A 20398-nucleotide genomic window follows, 5' to 3' on the forward strand; every position below is an offset into this window, starting at 1 on the left:
ATTTCCTTAATTGTACTTAAAGTGGTCAACAACAGAATTACTTCATTTCACTGATTTTGTAGCAAAACATCCAAATGTGGACTTGACAAATGAAGGCATAAAAGATTAAACAAGGGATTTTATTTGATAAGATAGTTCCCTCAGTGATTTATAACTGGTGTTATAAAATATCCCTTGGAAATATTCTAAGAACAAGGACAGATAGAGTGTTTGGTGAAAATTTAAAATCCAGTGTGAAACAATTTACGTTGTCTATGACCAGATGAATTTTTTTCATTGCAGCCTAGAGGGAAAGGAGAGATTAAAAAAAATAAAGAAAGGAAATATAATTTCCTGAGTGAAACTCCCAGAGCATTAGTTAGCAAATATGACTTTGTCTCCAAAACACTCGGTCTGGAATCTCAGAGTCTTTGCAGCTCTTTTGCCAAGCTTTATGAGTTTGTCTGCAGGAAGCAGCATATAGATCGAAGCACTTTAGGACTTTTAAAAATATGTAAAAATGTTCTTATAACTGGATACCCAATTTGTAATTTGGCAATGATTTATTCCTGTCACACATCTTCTTGGATCATAAAATCCTCCAGGTCATTACTCTGAAAAGCATGGTGAAGTCCTTTGCCAAATGGATAATAACTTGGTCAACAGAAAGCACAAGGCAGTTAAGCATTTCTACAGCTTTAGAAACTGACAAGTTTAACTCTTGAATAATGCCTAAAATGGTAGGGCTGGCATTATGGTTTTCCAAAAGCCCATGTTTCTCTATTATCCTTACTCTCTTATTCAATATTTACTGGTGTCCATTCCAACTCTGGAAGTGTTGCTAAAATTGTAGGTATGGGCCTGACCCAATTGGCTCAAAACTCCTCTTTTTTTTTCATACATTTGGCATGTATTTATCTGGATTTATAATCTCACAGTTCACTGTCCCTGGCTGTGTCACCCAGTTTTCCTACCTCATTCTCATACGTAAGGGCAGGCCTGCAACAAGAAATAAATCATTCAGAAACAAGTCTGCAAAAGTGCTCTGCTTTGGAAATGAGATGCACGGTGTAGATGCTGAGTATGTTGGGAGCAGCTTACATTTAGACAAAATCTTAGTTAAAGAAACCTGGAACATGCATGGAGAAGACTGCAAGATGAACTGGGGATTCTAAATAAAATTTTCAAGGAAATTAAAAAAATCTTTGCTCAATAATTAGTGTGACAGAATTCAGAGAACCTACACAATAAATAGAAAATAAATGTTAAGATTTCTGCTATTAATTTGTATACTGTGTTTCATGCAAACATTTTTTTTGGGTATCACTGACCAGGAGAACCCACAGACATGCCCTAAAGGCATTTGCAGTCCCTATCCAGAGACAGAAACTTCACAGCCTCTTCCACCTGTTATCAGGAATTATTTCAAATGTCCTCTAGACAGGTCATCAAAAACGTGAGGCCATTTGAAATAATTCCTGATAAGACTCATGGAAAAAGATTCCAGATTCACTGACAGACATTCCTCAAGGTTCCTGGAGAACTGCATCATTTGTTCAATAGCTTCAAGAACGTAGCAGTAAATGGGTGTTTTTCCCCAGGAAAACACTATTTTCACACACCAAAGTGGCTTGGACAGCAACAGAGACCACAAATTTGTGCTGATAAGAAATGTACCTGGTATTTCCCAGCCACCACCATAGATACAGGCATTATTTCACATGGTAAGAAAATTATATTTGAGCAGGCTTAAGTCATATTCCTGAAATTTTCATTCTGTCAAAGTATTACTAATACTAGAGGTTACACACTATAAAATTTCTGTGAGTTACAAAGTTATGTATGTTACAGCACATGCTGCTGGATGCAATAATCGCTCAGAAAATTTGATACGAGTTCTAACATTGCCAGATTATCCTAAATAACCAAAATGGTAGTATCACTGGCAGTAAACTGGAAAACACTTCCTATAATTTTTAACCTATGCTTATTTTTGTCATCTTGCCTGTTTTTGACAGATTACTAGAGCGTTATAATAGTTTTTCTCACTATTTGTGAATCTGGGTGGTAACACTCATTGATGAAAGCCAGATTCTGCCTTCAAGCACAGGTGTGAGCAAAGACCAAGACACAAACATTTCCATCCAAAAGTAGGCATTAGAGGTGGTGTAATTTTTATCTCTTATTCACACATCTTTCCTTGAAGGTTCTTCATTTCTCTGGGCCAATGCTTTTGCTGACCTTTTGTTTCACATTAGGGCTTTATAGTATCAATTATTTCCCCCTCTCCTTCCCACAGATACAGGGTGCTTTAGAGTCCAACCCCAAAGCAGTGTAGGGCAATGAAACTGATAATTTTCTGTGGGTAGTTATAAGAGATAAGGACTACAAGAGGCTACATTGATACTTGTTTAAATTTAACAGAAACATTGGAAAGTTTTATGATAATTTTATTTTAAAAGTGGCCTTGTCAGTTAAATATGAAGTTAAATGTTATATCACTGTAGAACATACATTCTTGCATAGTATTAAGGCATCTCTCCCCATTTTATCCCCTTAGAAAGTATGGTTTTCTTTTTTTCTGTAACAGTCCTTCCTGAAGCTCTAAATGGCACATCATAGAGATGCTGTTTTCCTGTCATAAACAGTATCTCCTTACCTGCATAACAGCAGGGCAATAACTTGTTGGTTTGCACCTGGCAGCAGTGCCAGGAGGTTAATGGAGGTGACCCTTCCCCCTGTTCAGCACTGTTGAGGTAAATCTAAGGTTCTGGGTTTGGTACTGGACTCTCCAGTACCAGAAACACATGGATCTATTCAGAGCCATCACAAAAATGTTCTGTCTGCTGACAGGATGAGAGGCAATGGCCACACACTGAAACACAAGAAATTTCACTTTAGCATAAGAAATCCTTTTTTACTGTAAGTGTGGTAAAGCACTGGCATGGGTTGGGGATTCTGGAGTCTCTTCTCTTTGGAAACTTTAAACATTTATCTGGACATAGTCATGGGCAGCCAGCTCTGCTGAGTCCCACTGAAGCAAAGGCATTGGGCTGGATGACGTCCTTAGGTCCCTTCCAGTCCCAACAATTATGTGTCCCTGTGGAATCAGCAGGACTCCAAAGCCCTGCCCAGACACCTCAGGCATCTCTCTTCATCAAAAAAGAAAAACAGCCCTCCTGGTAGTAATCCACTGATGTAGAAACTGCCCGTATCAGTCTCCTTAGACCTTGTTGGTAACAGCTCATCTTATCAACTGCAGAGGACAGACATCCTGTTCATCTGCCATGCCAGCTTCAGCATTTCAGAGTCTTTCTTTGGTGTTAGGAAGGATTTGTCTTTCAGAGAGGCTGAGAGGCTGAGGCACTCCACACCATTTTTTTCTGCTGCTTTTCTACTCATTAGACAACACAGCTATCCAAAATCCTGTCAGAAGCAGACTCTGCTAAGTACAGACTCTAAAACCTTGTGTCTTAATTCGCTGCAGAAATAAATTTAATTGGCCAATTCTACATCCTGTTAATGACCATCAACACCTTAACACCAACTGCTTAGGCTGGAAAAATCATGCTAAGAGTCTTTTTTTTATTAACTGAAAAGTACAATATGAATGACATCCAAGGGAGAATACTCTTAATTTTATTTATTTGTACATTTTCAAACATAATTATTTTCTACTGCTGTGCATTGTGATGGGCATCCTTCTAAAAATGAACTGCTTTCTAATTGCTAGTTTCATGTACTCTGCTAAAACACATTATTTCCAAAACAAGAAAATCAGAGAGGTACTCAGCCTCAAATAACTTAGATAACTTAGAAAATTATCCTAGAACAAATCTAAGAGAACAAACATTCAGAAGATTGCAGAAGATATTCTACTTTTTGCTCAAAAGTTTGCATGTTACAGAAGCTTCGTCACTGCATATTTATACAAAATGCTCCAGTTTGGGGCTCAAACTCCCAGAAATTTCGCATTTCAACTGTACATACATAGAAAGGACTTTGAACCTGGGCCAAATCACCCAATTGCTTTGGGTTCTGAGAATGCATACTGCAAACTAAGAGCAATTAATTCAAACCGAAACCAGCATCCAGGCTAATTTTCATCCATAAATCCAGCACATGGAAAGATGTTTCTACATGCTTTTTTTTAAAAAGAGAACCATGTTCAGAACAGTCATGACCTAAAAGTGTTCGAAATGCAGACTTTCCTCACACTGAGAAAATTCCACTCTACTGTCTTTAGGTCACAGGATGATAAAATTTAAACAGCAAATATTTAAAATGGTCTGAATGGAAAGAAAAACAAAAACAACCCAACAAAAAACTAAACAAAACCAAAAGAAAACAAACAAACAAAAAATCCACCCCACAACAAAACCACCCCAAAAAACCTCAAAAAAACAATCAAAAAAACTGAAAAAAACAACCATCCAACCAAAAAAGTTTTCCTGAAAGCATTCTCCCTCCTGACACAGAAGTGTTTTCTCCTGTGCTTCTTTTGCAAATACATTGCACATGAAAGTCAAGCCTAATTTATTAAATATCTTGTAAGAAGAAAAAAATCAATCTCTGTGTACTCCCACTGAAATAGTGTGTCCTTGGATAAGTTATTTGATATGTCCATGCTGCAAATATTTTTTTTCTATATGAGGCTAATACTACAAACTCAGACATTTTGAAGTGATGTGCCAGTGATAAGCACTATATTATGACTTCCTAAACAGAAGTAATACTGCTATGAGTCATTGCTTTTAGTAGCCTAAGTGGAAATAGGAAATCTTCTTACTCATACATAAAAAATCAAGAGGTATGACTGCATTTTTCTAGAGAACAGGTTTCTGAATCTCACTTTCACTAAAATTCTCTTAAGGTTCATTCGCAAGATGTCAAGGTTTCTCAGCAGAAACCTGCTTATCCCCCACTCACAACATTGCTATGTGAAATTTTGCAAAGCTAGGGAAGGAGCACTTCATCTATTCACTTCTCAGCCTTGCCAGTGGGCAGATCAGGCTTCCTGAGCTCAAATGGCATGGAAACAAAATACTATTTAGCCTTTGGGCTTTTGTTTAATGTAGATGGTGAGAAATTAAAATTATGGATAGTATAAGTCTTTTTTTGTCTCTGACCCAAAACCAGAAGTAAAGTTCTTGTGACTCAGACTTAAACAATAAGAGATTTTCTTTTAAAAAGAAAAGTTTTCAGCAGCAGCACATACTTTTCAAGGCAGAGGATTACAAAAGACCATAAAGCAAGTGTAAAAAGCTTTTGATCTACTTGTAATAGACTTGCACTCTAAACAAAGGTAGATACAGGACCACTTCTAGATGCAGTTTCTTTTTTCTCCCCCACACACTGGCAAACAGTTTGTCCTTGTTCCTGCTCAGTTGATTGATTTAGTTGTCTTGTCCCAATAAAGGTGTCAGAAAATATATTTATTACTAGTAATTTTGCTTTTTGAATATCAAGGTGGGAATTTTTGAATTAAAAAAAATATTTTTGTTTGGTTAGGGTTTATTAGTTGTTTGTTGCAGTTTCTTTTTCTGAAAACAGTGGTCATATGGCTTTGCACAGAAACATTTTCAGTGCAAAGTGCTTGTACCAGCTCTGTTCTAGCCAGATGTTCTTTGAAATATTCCACTTCTGAGGCTGTTGTATTCATGAAACACAAATGGTAAATAGTGCACTGGCCACCATGGGGAGAATCAGTTTTTCTAAAAATTCAGAGCAGATAAGCCAGAGGGAAGAAGAGACTTGTTGGTAAATGTTCCTAGTTGGTAAATGACAACAATCATGTCTTGAAGAAACATACTTCATGGGGCTACCTGGATTTATGACAACACTTATGGGCTTGATATATGGATATATTTATCTCCTAATAAAAGTGCACCAGCCTGTCCAAAGGGGATGTGTTGGCAGATAATTTGAGGACTCCTGTTAAAACAGAAGCTGTAGAATAGCTTACCTGGAATACTTTGCTTCCCAGGGATTCACTCCGGGATTGCTGTCCCAGTGCTAGGTGCTGCACCAACACAGAGATTCATGGAGAGTAAAGGGAAGGCCAGAAGAACAGAGCAGGCAGTGAGGTATGGATCCAGGACAATGGAGACTAGATCCCACAATCTCTGATGTGGGGTCCCCTTTGGGAAACAATACATTTCCAGTAAAAAAGGAAATACCAAGTTTTGACATTATGGGTAACTGGAAGGCAATCTGGATACAAACTTATGTTTACTTATAAGAACTTTGGGAAATTGATTGGTTTTATCTGCCTTCTGGAATGTAAAGCAGTTATTATCTTCAAACAAGTAATTCTTTCATTTGCAGGTGAAAACTTTAAGCAGAATTTCAAGATTTGAAAATTGTTAACCAGTGCCTGCTATCAATCAATGAAAAATCTGCAAGTCTATTTTTTAAGCATATTTTTGGCTTGTGTTTCTAAATCACATATTGTTTGTATTTGCATACTTGTTTCTTGAGAATATTTTCAATAATCTGGAGTTTTATTTAATCATTGTCTTGGTTTTTTTCCATTTGTTTCAAAGTGCAAACACACAGCAGGAGAACTATTATTTTTGTCCCTCTAAAACACTCTACATGTCTTTTTTTCTTTTTTTCTTTTTTTCTTTTTTTTTCTTTTCTTTTTTTTTTTTCTTAAGGAGCTGTATGCTTCAAATAGAATCAATTTTTCTCTTTGAAAGCCTCTCTATAGGACTGTGTGCCGTGTGTTTCTGGTTGTAGCCTTTCTTGCTGAAAGGTAACTGGTGTAAATGATATTCACGCCTCTTAATTGGAGTCACTTAGAGTTCTCTGGGTTATCTTCCATATTAAGACCTTGCATTTCCTAAGAAACAACTAGAAGAGTCAGGAGTCTCCGCAAACTTTTGCTCTAATAAGAACATCAGTTAAGAGTGTGATTTTTTTCTGTTTGTTTTTTTCTTGCAAAATTTCTTTTCTGTCAACATTTCTACCACAGGCAAGAATTTTTACAAGCAAGAATGCGCTTTTGTTGCTATGGCTGTTACATAGGAGCTGATACAAACAAGACCATCACTTATGCTTTTTTCCTTGTATCCTTACTTCCTTCTGTATCTATTAGAAAATTTTCCATGTGTAGCTACATAAGCTGCAGGCAGGAGTTTTTGCTTCTTTCTTTGGTGATACAAATTCTTGAAAGTCTGGGGGGTTTTGTTTGGGTTTTTTTTTTCCTGTTTGGCATTGTGCAAATCATTTTGAAAGTGAGGAGGAAAAAAAATCAGTTATTTACCTTGTTTTGCAGAACAGACACAGAACTGATTGAAGCACTGTTCTCTCAGCAGCTTGATAAAATACACTAACAATTCATGAAAAATTTAGGTACAAGCCAAATATAGTTTATTCATGCAACTGAACCAATTTACACTGCTTAGCTGCATTGAACATAAAAATGTCCTTCTTAAAAAGCCTGTACCACCTCTGCATAATTATCTGTCATTTTCCCTTGACTGTAAGTATCTGGAAGCAAGTCTGATTTTACATTCTGTACCAACATGCATTCCTATTGTGTTCACAGCTATAAATGCTGCAAATACCAGGCTTAGTTATTGTCCCTAAACTCCAGTCTAGGCAGAAGAGATCACTACTACCACAATAAAAATCACCATAACTCTTGCAGTCTAGAGATAAGTAGGAAGCTTGCTGGTGAACCTACATTGTCACTTGCATTCTATCTGACTGTAAGTTTGGTTTGAACCCATGAAATCACCTAAGTAATACTCTTATGAAATACTAATACTAATACTAATACTACTACTACTACTAATAATAATAATAATAGTAGTAGTAGTAGAAAACCAATAAACCAACAGTCAGGAAAGATTATATGTAAAGATGGCATGTACCTCTGTTGTATTGGTTAGAGTGACCATAAAAGCTTTTTAGATCTCTTCTGAATCTGGAAGAACTTAAATACTAAATAAAATCAACCTGCAGTGGGTGTCCACCTAGAGTGGAAACAAATTCTCTGTAGTTAGAAATAAAATCATCAGGAGCCATCACAAAATATGCTGGGCTGAGTTGGCAAATGAGGTAGAATCAAATGTTGGAAACCTCAAAGTCTTGCAACCTTGTCACATGATAGATTTCACAGATAGAAGAACCATCTGGAATCCTCTATGCCCCTAAAGAATGCACAAAGCAGAGTTCAAAAATAAGAAAAATAGCCCATCATTCTTAGTTGAAAATCATCTTAGATCTTTGTAGAGAAGAACTGAGCAAGAACCACAGTGTAACTTTGACTGAAAGAGAATCTGAAATATAATTGTGAGTCCCAGCTTTGATCATTGTTCATCAGTGCCACTGATCTCCAGATCCAAGTTAACTTCCTCATCTCCATTAAAAACAGTGTAAAAGGAAGTTATGGTATAGTCTTCCCTCAACTCTATGAATTAAAAGAACATCTCATATAAAAATATCCAAAGCAAATATCTTGTAATACAAAGTTACTGGATATTTTCATAAAAGCCTTTCTCAGATTATTCTCTCTGACTCCTTATATATTAGAAACATAGCTATAAATGGGGGAAAAACTTGAATATAGACTTTTAAAGTCAATGCCCCAATCGTTTTGAGCTTTTCATCTCGTTTGATATATAGTTGAAAGTTGAGCCCCAATTAATTCCAAAACCACAAGTCTATTAATCATCTCAGATTTTGTTGGATTCCTTTTTATTTTAGTATACTAGAGCTTTTTTTAATTTAAAGAGCTTTTTTCTCTTTCCTTTATTTTGTTTCTTTTTCTTTTTTGGGGATTTTTGTTTTTGTTTTTCAATCTGAGACCATACTGTGGTTTGCAGACATTTGGAGCTATACAGACCAAATAAACTTTTCAATTACTTTAAAAAAATTGCTTTGAATATATCTGTATATCCTGGCAGTAATTCTGTGTCCCAAACTTCACCACACAATCACTTCTTAAACATTGAACTGTATTTCTTATAAAATCCGTTCAGATGTGGAACTCATATAGGTTCAAAATTTAGTGGATCTTCCGCCACCCAGTCCTTGGAACAAACAGAAAAGGTGAAGCCAAGATGAACTGCCCTGGGGAAAGGAGGTTGAGGCAATGCAAGGAGAAACAGTGTTTCAGGAAACATTTTTAAACATGAGTTCAAAATTATAATTTTCTTATTTGGTAAGTGCAGTAATACACAGTGATGATCATACATCACTTAACAAATACCATAGTATTACAAGACAAACTGAAAAATTACAAAAGAAATGCAACAAAATCCCCTTACTTCTTTAAAAACATACATGTTACATGTACTTCCCCATTGTGTTCCAACTGGTTTTCCACAATACTGGCTGCTACTGGCTTAAATGCACAAGAAATTAACTTCTGTTATCTCAGAGTTGTTGTGTAAATGCTAAATTTGTCTTCTTACTGTCTGCCTATTTTTACTTTCCTATATAAATAAAAATTATGTAAGAAGATATTTCTGTACTTGATTTAGAGAGCTTCAGCAATGTTCAGCTCACAATAGTAAGCTATCTTTCTAAATGCAAGTGATATTCTTCCTATGATTTTGTTGTCTCCTATGAATTTTTTAAAAATGTAATTTATTCATGAGCAGAAGTGAATAAAATCACTGGTTTCCCAGTGGAGTCATATTGTTAACATGAACCACATCTTTCCTGACCTTACATAGCAGTTTTAGAGGTTGGACTCCACTACTGGTCCAATTATAAATACACTTGTCAATCAGTTAGGTTTCCTGGAACTTTGGAATACCACCAATGTGTCTGGTTTTATTCAGTCCCAAGTTCTTAATTGCAACTGACCAGAAAATTACAAGCCAGCTAAACCTATCAGACCTTTCATGTCATTCTCTTCTACACAAATTAAAATGAGTTTTTTTTGCTGAAACCAAAATCTTCCCCTATGCTTTTTATGAGCTGCTGAATTTACTGTTCACATCTTTCTTTTACAATACAGATTAAGTGTGGATCCAGAGCTCAGCTTCAAAGGGGCCCTCCAAGTATATTTTCATCATAGCATGCACTCACAATGCAAATATAATATCCATCTGGGCCTTTTGTGGGCTTTAATTTATCCATGCTTATTTATCATAATTAAGTGCACCATGTGATAAGAATCCATGCGGTATCTCTACTGATCTGAAGTGGGGAAGAGATTACTAACCCTATTTATGAAATCTAACAAATAAATTACATGATATCACTCATCATGAAAAACAAATCCTCACCTAATGATATAAATCTGTTGGACTAACCTGTTCTCTTCTAGCACATATATAAAATAATAGGGCAAGGGGAATGACAAAACATCAAACATCATCTCTTTATCAAAGATGAGAGAGCCCTGTAGGATCCCCAAGGAAATTTCCAAACCACTAGATTGGAAGGTGTGGTACACCATGGATTAGTTCTGCAGCAATAGAAATGTAGCTAGGGGATGGGCTGTGTAAGAGCCCCAAGTCAGGCAGTTTGGAGAAGCTCTCCTGAAATCAAAGTTGTATCACTCCAGGGAAGCTGTTTTAAGACACTGCAAGTGCAGTCTGATTTGGGGCTGATCCACATTCCCATCTGTTCCCACAAAACCAGTAAAAACACAGGTACATGTGCCTGTTTGTACAAAGTGTATTTTTTAAATAAGTATCTGTCACAACCTCCTAAACAATATACAATTGAAACATTTAAGGCAATCCTATACAATGTCACTTAAGGTGTTGTGTAGTCTGTATTCAGAGTCCACAATGGGGTGCAGTGCAAAACATTGAGTTAATGTACAACAGTAGTGAAGTATTGTGCAGATAAACACAGTTGTCATCTCCAAACCCAGATATATAACAGTGCTGTCACAACAAGAGGATAGGGACTGCTGTAGATCCTAGCCTTCAGCTGGACAGTCCTATATCACCCTCCCTTATAGCCATAGCTTTAGATGTTTAAAGCTGGATTTGTTCAAACAATCCAGAATTAAGTTTCTATTAGTGAAGGAGATCTTTAAGAGTTGCAAAGTCTCTCACTCCCTTTGAAACTGGTATAAAGTCTCTGCATATTAAGTAGAAGTCACAAGACCCAGATAAAGAAAAATGGTGAAGAATATCCATATTTATGCCTGAAAGAGCTGAACATGGTTGGCTCTTCCAAGACACAGTAGCAGGGTAATGCCATCTCCTCAGACCAGACTGTGGCTGTTAAATCCTTGTATGTGGAGAAATCACAGTACCACCACCCTCTTTTCCCTCTCTTGATGGGCTCTCCAGTCCCTGCACTGCACAGGGAAGACCTAGAGATACTCTCCTTGTGAATTGTCCATATAGGAGAAGACAAAATGAAAGATCAGGTCGGTCTTTTGTCATCTCTCTCATGGTGTTCAGTGCTTTTGATCCAAAGGCTCCTGGCTGCAAAATGGTCATAATCTGCCTAAGCTTATCCTCAGAAGGCAGGTAGGACCAGATAGTCACTAAAACTGGGGTGATCAAGTAGTGTGCTGAGACAGAATTGTTGGGCCTGATAGAATTTTCAGTTTTAGCAGGAAAATTCATGGTGGCATTAAGCAGCTAGGAGCCCAAAATTGTTTTTTGTTTAAATGCATTTAGCTGGCTGAAGTATTTATCTCTTTTCTATACAGGGCCTTGTGGGATTTCTCAAAGTGCCTTAGAATTTCATTTACCTAATTCCTGTTGAAATTTGGATCTTAGCAGTCACTGATTTTAAGTAATCTGTAAGTAAGTCTTACAGAAATCTTACCATGTTTCTAATGAACTTGCAAGTTTTAATGAATAGTAATGCCGTTTTGGAGTCTTCTTGTCTGGAAGCAAAGCTGGTCTGTAAATCATTAGACCATTAATAGCTGTTCCTTTGCCTTTCATTCTAAGTATGGTAGTAATCTGTTTTGCAAAGCATAATAAATTATGTGTCATCATATTCAGAATATTCATGTAGTGAGAATTCTAAAGTTATCATGGATAATATATAGACAGCAGTGTGTTCCTAGTGAACCATATTTGTAAGGGAGCTTAGTTTTCGAGCCCAAAATCATAAACTTTGATAGGGGAAACCATGGTGGCCTGCAAATCACCAGAAATTAAAGGGATAGATTTCTCCAGTGCTGGAAAAATTCTAGATCCTTGCTGAATTGCAGATCCTTAAAAGGTAACATAATTTAAAACTCTCGACCAATGTTATTTCTGTGCACCAGATTCAGAAATGGTTTTGTTGTTGCAGTTGAATATGCTTGAGAATTAAGGTTCTTGCAGTATTTGAAGGAAAAAAGTGTTAAAACCCATAAGAATTATTGTAGGTAAGCTGCAATTATTTACTGTTGGTAATAATTTTGTGACTCTTGCTGCTGCAGGAGACTGGCTCTATAGAGGTGGTAGCTTAGGGTGACTCCCGATCTCTAGGTAGCAGAAGGATAGGGTACAGCACATGCCTGCTCCTCCCCTCCAGCTCTGTGCTCCCTCACTTATGCTGGAAAATAGCTCTGGAAAAGGTCTTGGTACGACTCTCTGCTTGCTTTCCCTCTGCTTCCTTGTCTGACTGTGTGACTTGTCACCTCCTGCATTTCTCCTTGTGGCTCCTCAAACACAGAAGTGAGGGTTTTATTCCAGCCTGTGTCCCTGCTGTTTTATATTGTCCTAAACTCTATGTCCATCTTCGTGCTAGGGGATGTAACTTTCAAACCAAGGATTTGACATTTGTTCTTGCTAGCAATTATTTTCAGGGATGCGAATAATAAAATATTTATGGAACTCTTGTGGTTTGAAAACTACATTTCGGGTTAAAGTAGAAGTTGATAGAGGAGAAAAGATCACAGCAGAGATGGTTTTCCCCTTTAACTGTGAGAATCCTTTGACACCAGGAATTGATATTTTCTCCAAAATTGCATGGAGTGTAACTGTGCATTAAAGATGCTACTTAAGAAGTTGCAGGAAAATTGCATGAGAAGTTAGAGGCACAAGAGGTATGAGTGATCTTCAAAACAGTGCAGTCTTTTCAGAAAGGCCACATGAAACCTCAGCACTTGTCTAGCAAAACCAGAATGTGAACATATTTCAAAAGTGAAAACAAAAAGCCAAACCAACAACAGAAAGAAAAAAACAAACAACCCCCCAAAGAAACCCCAAAATGAAAGACCCTCAAAATCCTAAAGTAAATACAAATCTGAGAGCCTTCTGTTGCCATGATAAGCAAATTTGTCAGAGATTTTCCAGCTGAATGCATAATATTCTCAAAAGAACAGTTTTCCTGAGAAGTTACAGAAGTAATTTTTTATCTGTGCTTTTTCACCTGCGGAGAAATGCCAGCTGGGAATTCAAGAGGCTGGGGCAAAGCAGGAACTCTGTAACCTAATATATGTAAGGAGCTGGAGTTTGTAGTGTAAACCTCTCATCCAGCACATTTCATTGAGAAATGGCCTCAGAGTGGTGGTGAAATCTACAAAAATCTCAGGTTCTTTCATAGATCCAGGAACCAGAACTAAGCTGTGCAGAGCCTCTGTAAACTGCGTCCTACTCCAACAGTGTGCTTGATTAATTCAACACCCTTTGGCTGTGTGTTCTGCCACTTCTGTTAATTTACTAATTGATTGATTGATTGATTGATTGATTAATTCAAATTATCTCTTGTGAGCTGCCTCTTCAAGGTGGAGGTAGGTGTGAAGGGGAGCAAGGTAGGTTTTTCTTGGTTTACAACTGCTAAACTGTGTTTAAGTATGTATCTTTGCTTTGTGGATTGCCTAGAGTCTTCCATTTTTTCCCAAAGAATCAATTTCAGAATATTTTTCAGACATTTATAAGACATGGCAACATCTCTTACCAAATTATAGCAATCTGTATTTGCATTTCCTCTTAATTTTAAAACCACAAAAATAAACTTGAGAGAAGACTGGATATGCTCAGTGAATACAGGAGAATATTAAGTCATCAAAAATGCGGGTTTCAAATCACATAGAAAGGGCAAGACGGCTTTCAACAGTGACTATCTCAGGGCTGAAAAGGGCAAACCAATGCTACCTGGGTTCATTTTCATTTAACCTTGAGAAATTCTAAGCTTAAACCAGCAATTTTGGCCCATGCTTTAGTGTGAAAACAAGTATTTTTTCAAATTTTCAGAATTTTTCTTCTGTGAGAATGAAAGCAATGGTCTTAATTTTATTTTTTCTTCATTTTTCCATTTGTGTCCACCAAGATTTTCTTTTTTTCTCATACCCATCTTTACATTGCATGGGCTTGTTTCAGAATTCTTCCAGTACATGGGAATTAAACCAACAAATTTTGAACAGGTTTATGGTTACAAAAACACAGTGCTCAGACAAACATATGTGACTAGAGAAACTAAAGTTCCACTGTCTTCACCTGTTGAACTGATTGAGGAGAATAGTAAAACCTTGTTGTTGGAATTTTTATTAAAGGAGGTTATTTTAGGCTTGTTCCTTCAAAGAAAGTGACTGCACAAGGGTAGTTACTGACCTATAGTTCAGCATCTCTGACAACACTGTATGAACTGGAATCTTATTCCTGGCTTGCTGTTCCCAAGCCTGTGAGATAGATTGCTCATCTCCAAAAGGTTTGTACCTCCAAAAATAAGTTGGGTGAGCCCTGTTTTTGCACAGGCTGTTAGTTCTCCCCTCCAGAGAATCCCTTCCAACTTATAACAGACAAAATCAAAGAATGACAGAATAATTTGATTGGAGGGACCCGAAAGCTGAGCCAGTTCCACCCTCCTGCCATGTGCTGGGACCCTTCCCATCACACCAGGCTTCTCCCAGCCCATCCAACCTGGCCTTGGAAACTTTCAGAGATGGACAGCCACAGCTTCTCTGGACAATAATCATCAGTGAAGATTTCTTTCCAACTATTCAAACATGATCAAGCTGAAATCATCTTGATAACAGACCTTGGTACAGGTGACTGTAAACATATATTGCTGTCCAGCAAATCCTGAGACTTACAGCTCAGACAGCACACTTAGGAGTCCCAGTGAATCTCCTTCTCCCATACACCTGGGTGATGGTAAAATCACTCTTCTCTGGGGATTTTGATTTTTCCCCTTGGAAATGTGGAATGCTCTGAGGTATCAGAGAGGAATTTCTCTCATCTTGAATGTGTTTAAGGCTCATCTTATTTCTCTAAGGCATTAGAGCAGACTTTCGATGTCACACAAAATCCAAAATGGCCAGGAAGGCTCCAAAAGAGATAAGAATAATGACTAAATTAGCATCTTTGTACAGAATATGAGACAGCTGCTTTCCAAATGGCCTTTTTTTGGGATCTGAAATTTCCAAGAGAAAGGAAGTAAAAGCGCATGGAAAACTTGAGAAGCAAAAGGTTGGCCTTCTACAGAACTGGTGTTTCAGGAGCTTTGGTTAGTTAAGGGAGACTACTGTAGTCTAACTTTTAACTGCTGATTACTGTGATGAATGCTGAAATTCATTCATTTTTAGATCTCCTTTTCCTACTAAAAATATCTAAAATAATTAGATTTTTTTTCCCTTCTGTTTATGCTTCCTTTCTGCTCCTTCGTTTTTCAGCAGAACCTCTCTGAAAGAAGTGTTGAGTGATTCCTGTGAAGCTGCCTGCTCCCTGTTTCCTTTCCCTGGTTAGAAAAGTACAGGACTTAACTTAGAATACTGGTACCCTAGGATCAATATGTGGACAGACATGACCCAGTTCTGGATTCTTGCAGAGCAGTCTTTGTTTTGAGTGGCAACAGATTTTGATTAAGGCACTGGGAATGGAAAGAATTTAAAGGAAGGGGAATGTATCTTGATGATTGCATCATTAAAAACCCAAATTAATCAAATAAAAGTTTGAAAACTGATTTTGTTCTACAGTATCTATAATTTACCTAAAAAAATTACAATTGCATTACTATCCAAGCCAGTTATCCATAACTATTATTAAAAGGTAAGAAAACTCTACCTGAAGCACTGAGTTTAGAATTTTATCTCTCATAAGTGAATAAAATTTCATCTTTGCCTTCTGCTGCTTACCTTGATTTTGTTTGTATTCCTAAAAAGAATGTGTCTTTTTATACAAGGCCAGGGGGTAGAAAAATTTTATGTTAAAGTTCTAATCCCCTGAATACAGTCCCTGATGGATGTGTTAAGTATGTTGACAGAAGACCCTCTTCATTAAGTCTCAGAGCCTAATATAGTTGCCAAGAGCTGAGAATTTCACAAGATTTAGTTCATCTGCTTTCAAGTACTGGCTGTGTGAGTTGAGACTTGTTTCCTTGTGTTTTTGTGTTGTGTTGTTGTTTTTTTCCCCGAAAGCAACCAAAAAAATCACTCTTTTCCTCCTCCACATGCAAATGCCTTAGTGCTAAGTATTGAAAAACCTAACTTATAACCTCAATGCAGGACACTGTAATCTAAATATTGTATGATCAAATTCCCAAGATAAGTATACAAGAAGGCTCAGGTGCCATACCTGATGAGTTACATCATACACAAAGAAGTGGTACAGGCAAGGGGCAATCTTCCATGTGAAAAAGCTCTTTCTGGTGTTTCAGTTCCTTACATAAGGATCCAAAAATGTTAGTGATTCTGCCATACTGATTCAATCTATCATAAGTCACCTTACTTTTCTTTTGAAACATGTGAACCCTTTATACACCTATCCAGTGGTTAAAAGCCTTTTCTCAGCAAGGTGAGTTATCATGGTCATTTTCTCCAGCCCTAAACTTCTTCACTGGTGCCTGAAGAAAACCAGAGTCAGTCCACTCTGAGACAGAAATGTCCTACCTGACCTGTCATCACTACTACCACAGTGAAAAACAGTTAAAAGACATCCTGTATGGGAGAAGCCTTACAAATAGTCCTAAAACAGTCAGTTTTCTCTTCATTTCTGTATTTCAGGGGAAGGGGATTCTTCGCTCCTAATATATAGTCTGTTTTCCAGCACGAACAAATGGCTGATTGATTAATTGATTCATTGATTGATTCATTGATTAATTCATTGATTGATTCATTGCTTGATTGATGGTGTGACTGAGAAAGTTATTATAGAAATGGGTCTACCAAACACCTTATGACAGAATTGTAGTGAGGTAAAAACAGTGAATGCCCTTTGGATAGGTTCACAAGCCCAGCAAGTGAAAGTCTGTGGGACAGAGACAAATAGAAAACAAACACCGAGCCTAGAGCAAAAGAAGTCAGTTCTACCTTTTGCCTGAAACCTTTTCCAGGTGACAGTTTGTAAGCACAATGTATTAAAAAGTTCTCCAGTTCAAAATTGTCAAAATTCAAAATTAATTCATGCTGTCAGCAACATGACATTTTCTTCCCTGGTACCATAGCTATTTGCCGTGCTCAACGTACTTGACTCCTCAGATAAGAAAAATAAATGGCATGTAAAAGAAATTATGACTTGTAAAATCTCTGGTTGTCCCATCACAACTCAGTATACTGAGTAGCTCAAAAATGAGGGAAAATGAGGGAAAACTATTAAACAATAGCAATTGAGGCTATAAAATTTTAGGAATTATTGTGAACTGTTAAATTGGACCATCATAGGGAATGCCTTATACTTGCAGGTTTTGCTTTTTCAATAATTTCTGTTCAAATTCTTGTTTACATGAAGCTATACAAGTGAACCCTCATAAGAGCCAAACTGACCTTCAGTGAGATGACATCCAAGGGATCATACATACAAAAGAGGCTAACATGTTTAATAGGATCAAAACCTATTACATCATTTGTGAATTACCAGCTGCTAAGAAGCAATTGTCTAGCAAAGAGAAATATATGCCTTTATAGGTGAACAGTCATATGTTAGCAGACTCAGAAAAGCAAAAAGGCACCAACTGTTTTATTGTCTTCTAAAACAAAGCCTGTGTTTATTTAACAGTTATTGATGCACCAAAAAGAGAAGACAAGAAGACAATAGAAAAATCCCATCCAAATTATAGCTGAAAAGAATTGAAAAAACAGACGGCTGTTTAATTACGTCACTGATTTTCTGAAACAGTGGAGAGATGCAATGGCTGCCAAATTTTCACAAACTAACTAGGCATCTTGGGCATACAATGGGGGCTAATGTTCTTTGAAAACCTAGCCAGTGGTCTCATTATAGAAACTGTCCTGTTATAAGCATGTTTGTAAATATCGTCTGTATTTAACAAAGTTAAGATTGCTGTTCACAATCAAGTTCCACTTTGGGCTGCCAAGAACTTAAAATTAACATTACAGGATTTTTTTGACATAATGGTAAAATATCAAAATAGGCCAATTTAGAGCCCACCATCAGAATCACAATTATCTCAGCTCAAAGCTGCAGGTTTTTGGCAGTGTTTATCATGTCAGTCTGAGGAATCATTTTTCATTAAGGATTTCTCCCTCGTAGTTCTATCTTAGGGTCACAGGGTCTATGTCCTATGACATGATATACAGGTCTTACCATGGCTTGACAGGCCTTGCTAATTTATTTGTGGGGTTGGAACACATTTACATTTTTCTCACACAGCATCCATACAAAAGGCTGAAGAACTCAATATTCAAAGTCCTTCAAGAACAATTAAAAAAAAATCAAAACAGTCTAGAATAGCTGTTATAAATACTTAAATTTTGAAGGTATTGGCTACAGTGTCTGCTCTGACATGTTTTGGTTGTGTTCCCTCTCCTTGTTTGTACCTGAATGTTGTCTGACTTGAGTAGACACTGAAATAGGTAAAAGTGATAGCACATTTAAAAGGCTACACATAGCCTCGTTACTTCAACAAACATTCACATACCAGCTTCAACAAGTGTTAACATGTCAAATACTTTGATAGGTCCTTTGAAGACATTCAATGTAGGTTTAGCCTTGAAAAATTACACTTTTTCGTCAAGGTTCCTTCCAGTTAATGGATTTTTACTGCTTTCGATATGAGAAAAGAGACTGCATCTTCCCTGTAAAGGATAATGATTCTATTCTCTCAGAATTAATAAAAATTCTGAGAAATTATACAATGAAAATCTCAAATTAAAATAACAAGATTTTGTTCTAAAAATTTATGAGATACTCCAAGAACACTGGACCTTTATCAAATCTGCCATTGGTTGGATGATAAAAACAGCTTAAAGGGAAAAATGATCATGCTTTAGATAAAGTCATAAGAGAATCTAGATGACAAGGATGTAATCATGACCAGAAAAATAAAGCAAAACCCTAAAACGCTCACAGAAAATTAAAAGATATTGGTTTCTAGTAGAAGGACTGGGAGATTTTTATTATGTAGATTTATGACATACATTTCCACATCTGGCCTCTTAGAGGACTGTGAGTTCTCTTGTCATTATTTTAATTCATTAATGCACACACACACACACATACATACCTACATACATACATACATATGTGCACAGATTATTAGATCTCAATGTGTTAGCCTCGAGGGAAAGTGTTAACTGAAAGATAACCTGGAAAACAAGGCAAATCTACTACTTTGACTGAATCTATGTTTTAGATAAAGTAAAATATTCAATATTTTGCTCATGAAACTGTCCACAAAAAAATAACATTGGCTTCAGCTGTAATCCTTTGAATCATTGGCTGAAAGACCAATGTCAGCAAAGGAAGAGAAATCTGTAGGCTAAGCCTGCAGTGTTATTTAGTCACTATTAGCAATTCAGCAGAGTGGTGTGCTGCCTGGCAGGCTCCTCTTGTTCTTGTGGCATAGTACTGTCACTCCAGCAACATAACTTCTTAAGAACAAGCCAAAACAAGAGAAAACCCACTGTTTTCAATCAAAATTTGCATTTAAATATAATTGAAAACACTTGAAAAAAAATGCTCTTGGAATATTTGTGCTGAGGAATGGAAATGAATTTAAGAAATATTTTCATAACTGGCACCAAAAGGTGTTTGGGAATCTGATCTCTTTTCTTTTGCCATTTTTTTTTTCTGATTAAACCTTATATTCAGCTAATCAACTGATAGAGTTGTCACGGAGCTTTATTCATTCCAGGGCTATGTGTGAAAGATGGTTTCTAAAAATGACACCAAATACCTTTTACAATGCAACATATTTAGAGCCTCCCTTCTACCCTTTACATGAAGTTCTTCTGCTTAAATATCTCAGAGCAGGAGGGAGGAGGGAGAAGACCCAATTCAATGCATTATTTTAACAGTTGTCTATGATCATTTAAAAATAGAAAAAATCTGACTAAAAATTCTAATAATTTGAATGTCCTTTTTGTTTGAAAATAAGTTGTTGTTTTTGTCCCCAAAAAAATCCTAAAAGCACACAAAACCCAAACCCAGAATATATAAATCAAATAAAACTAGTAAATCATCAATTTCCTTCCCACAAAGAAAAAAACCCTTGTTTAACCAGCTTTCAATCAGATTCCATATTGTTTTGGGAGTATCTTTGCAGAATTCTTTGTTAATCATTTTATTTCATTATTTATTCCACATCAATCTCT

This window comes from Parus major, chromosome Z, assembly GCF_001522545.3.
Source record: "Parus major isolate Abel chromosome Z, Parus_major1.1, whole genome shotgun sequence".
NCBI lineage: Eukaryota > Metazoa > Chordata > Aves > Passeriformes > Paridae > Parus > Parus major.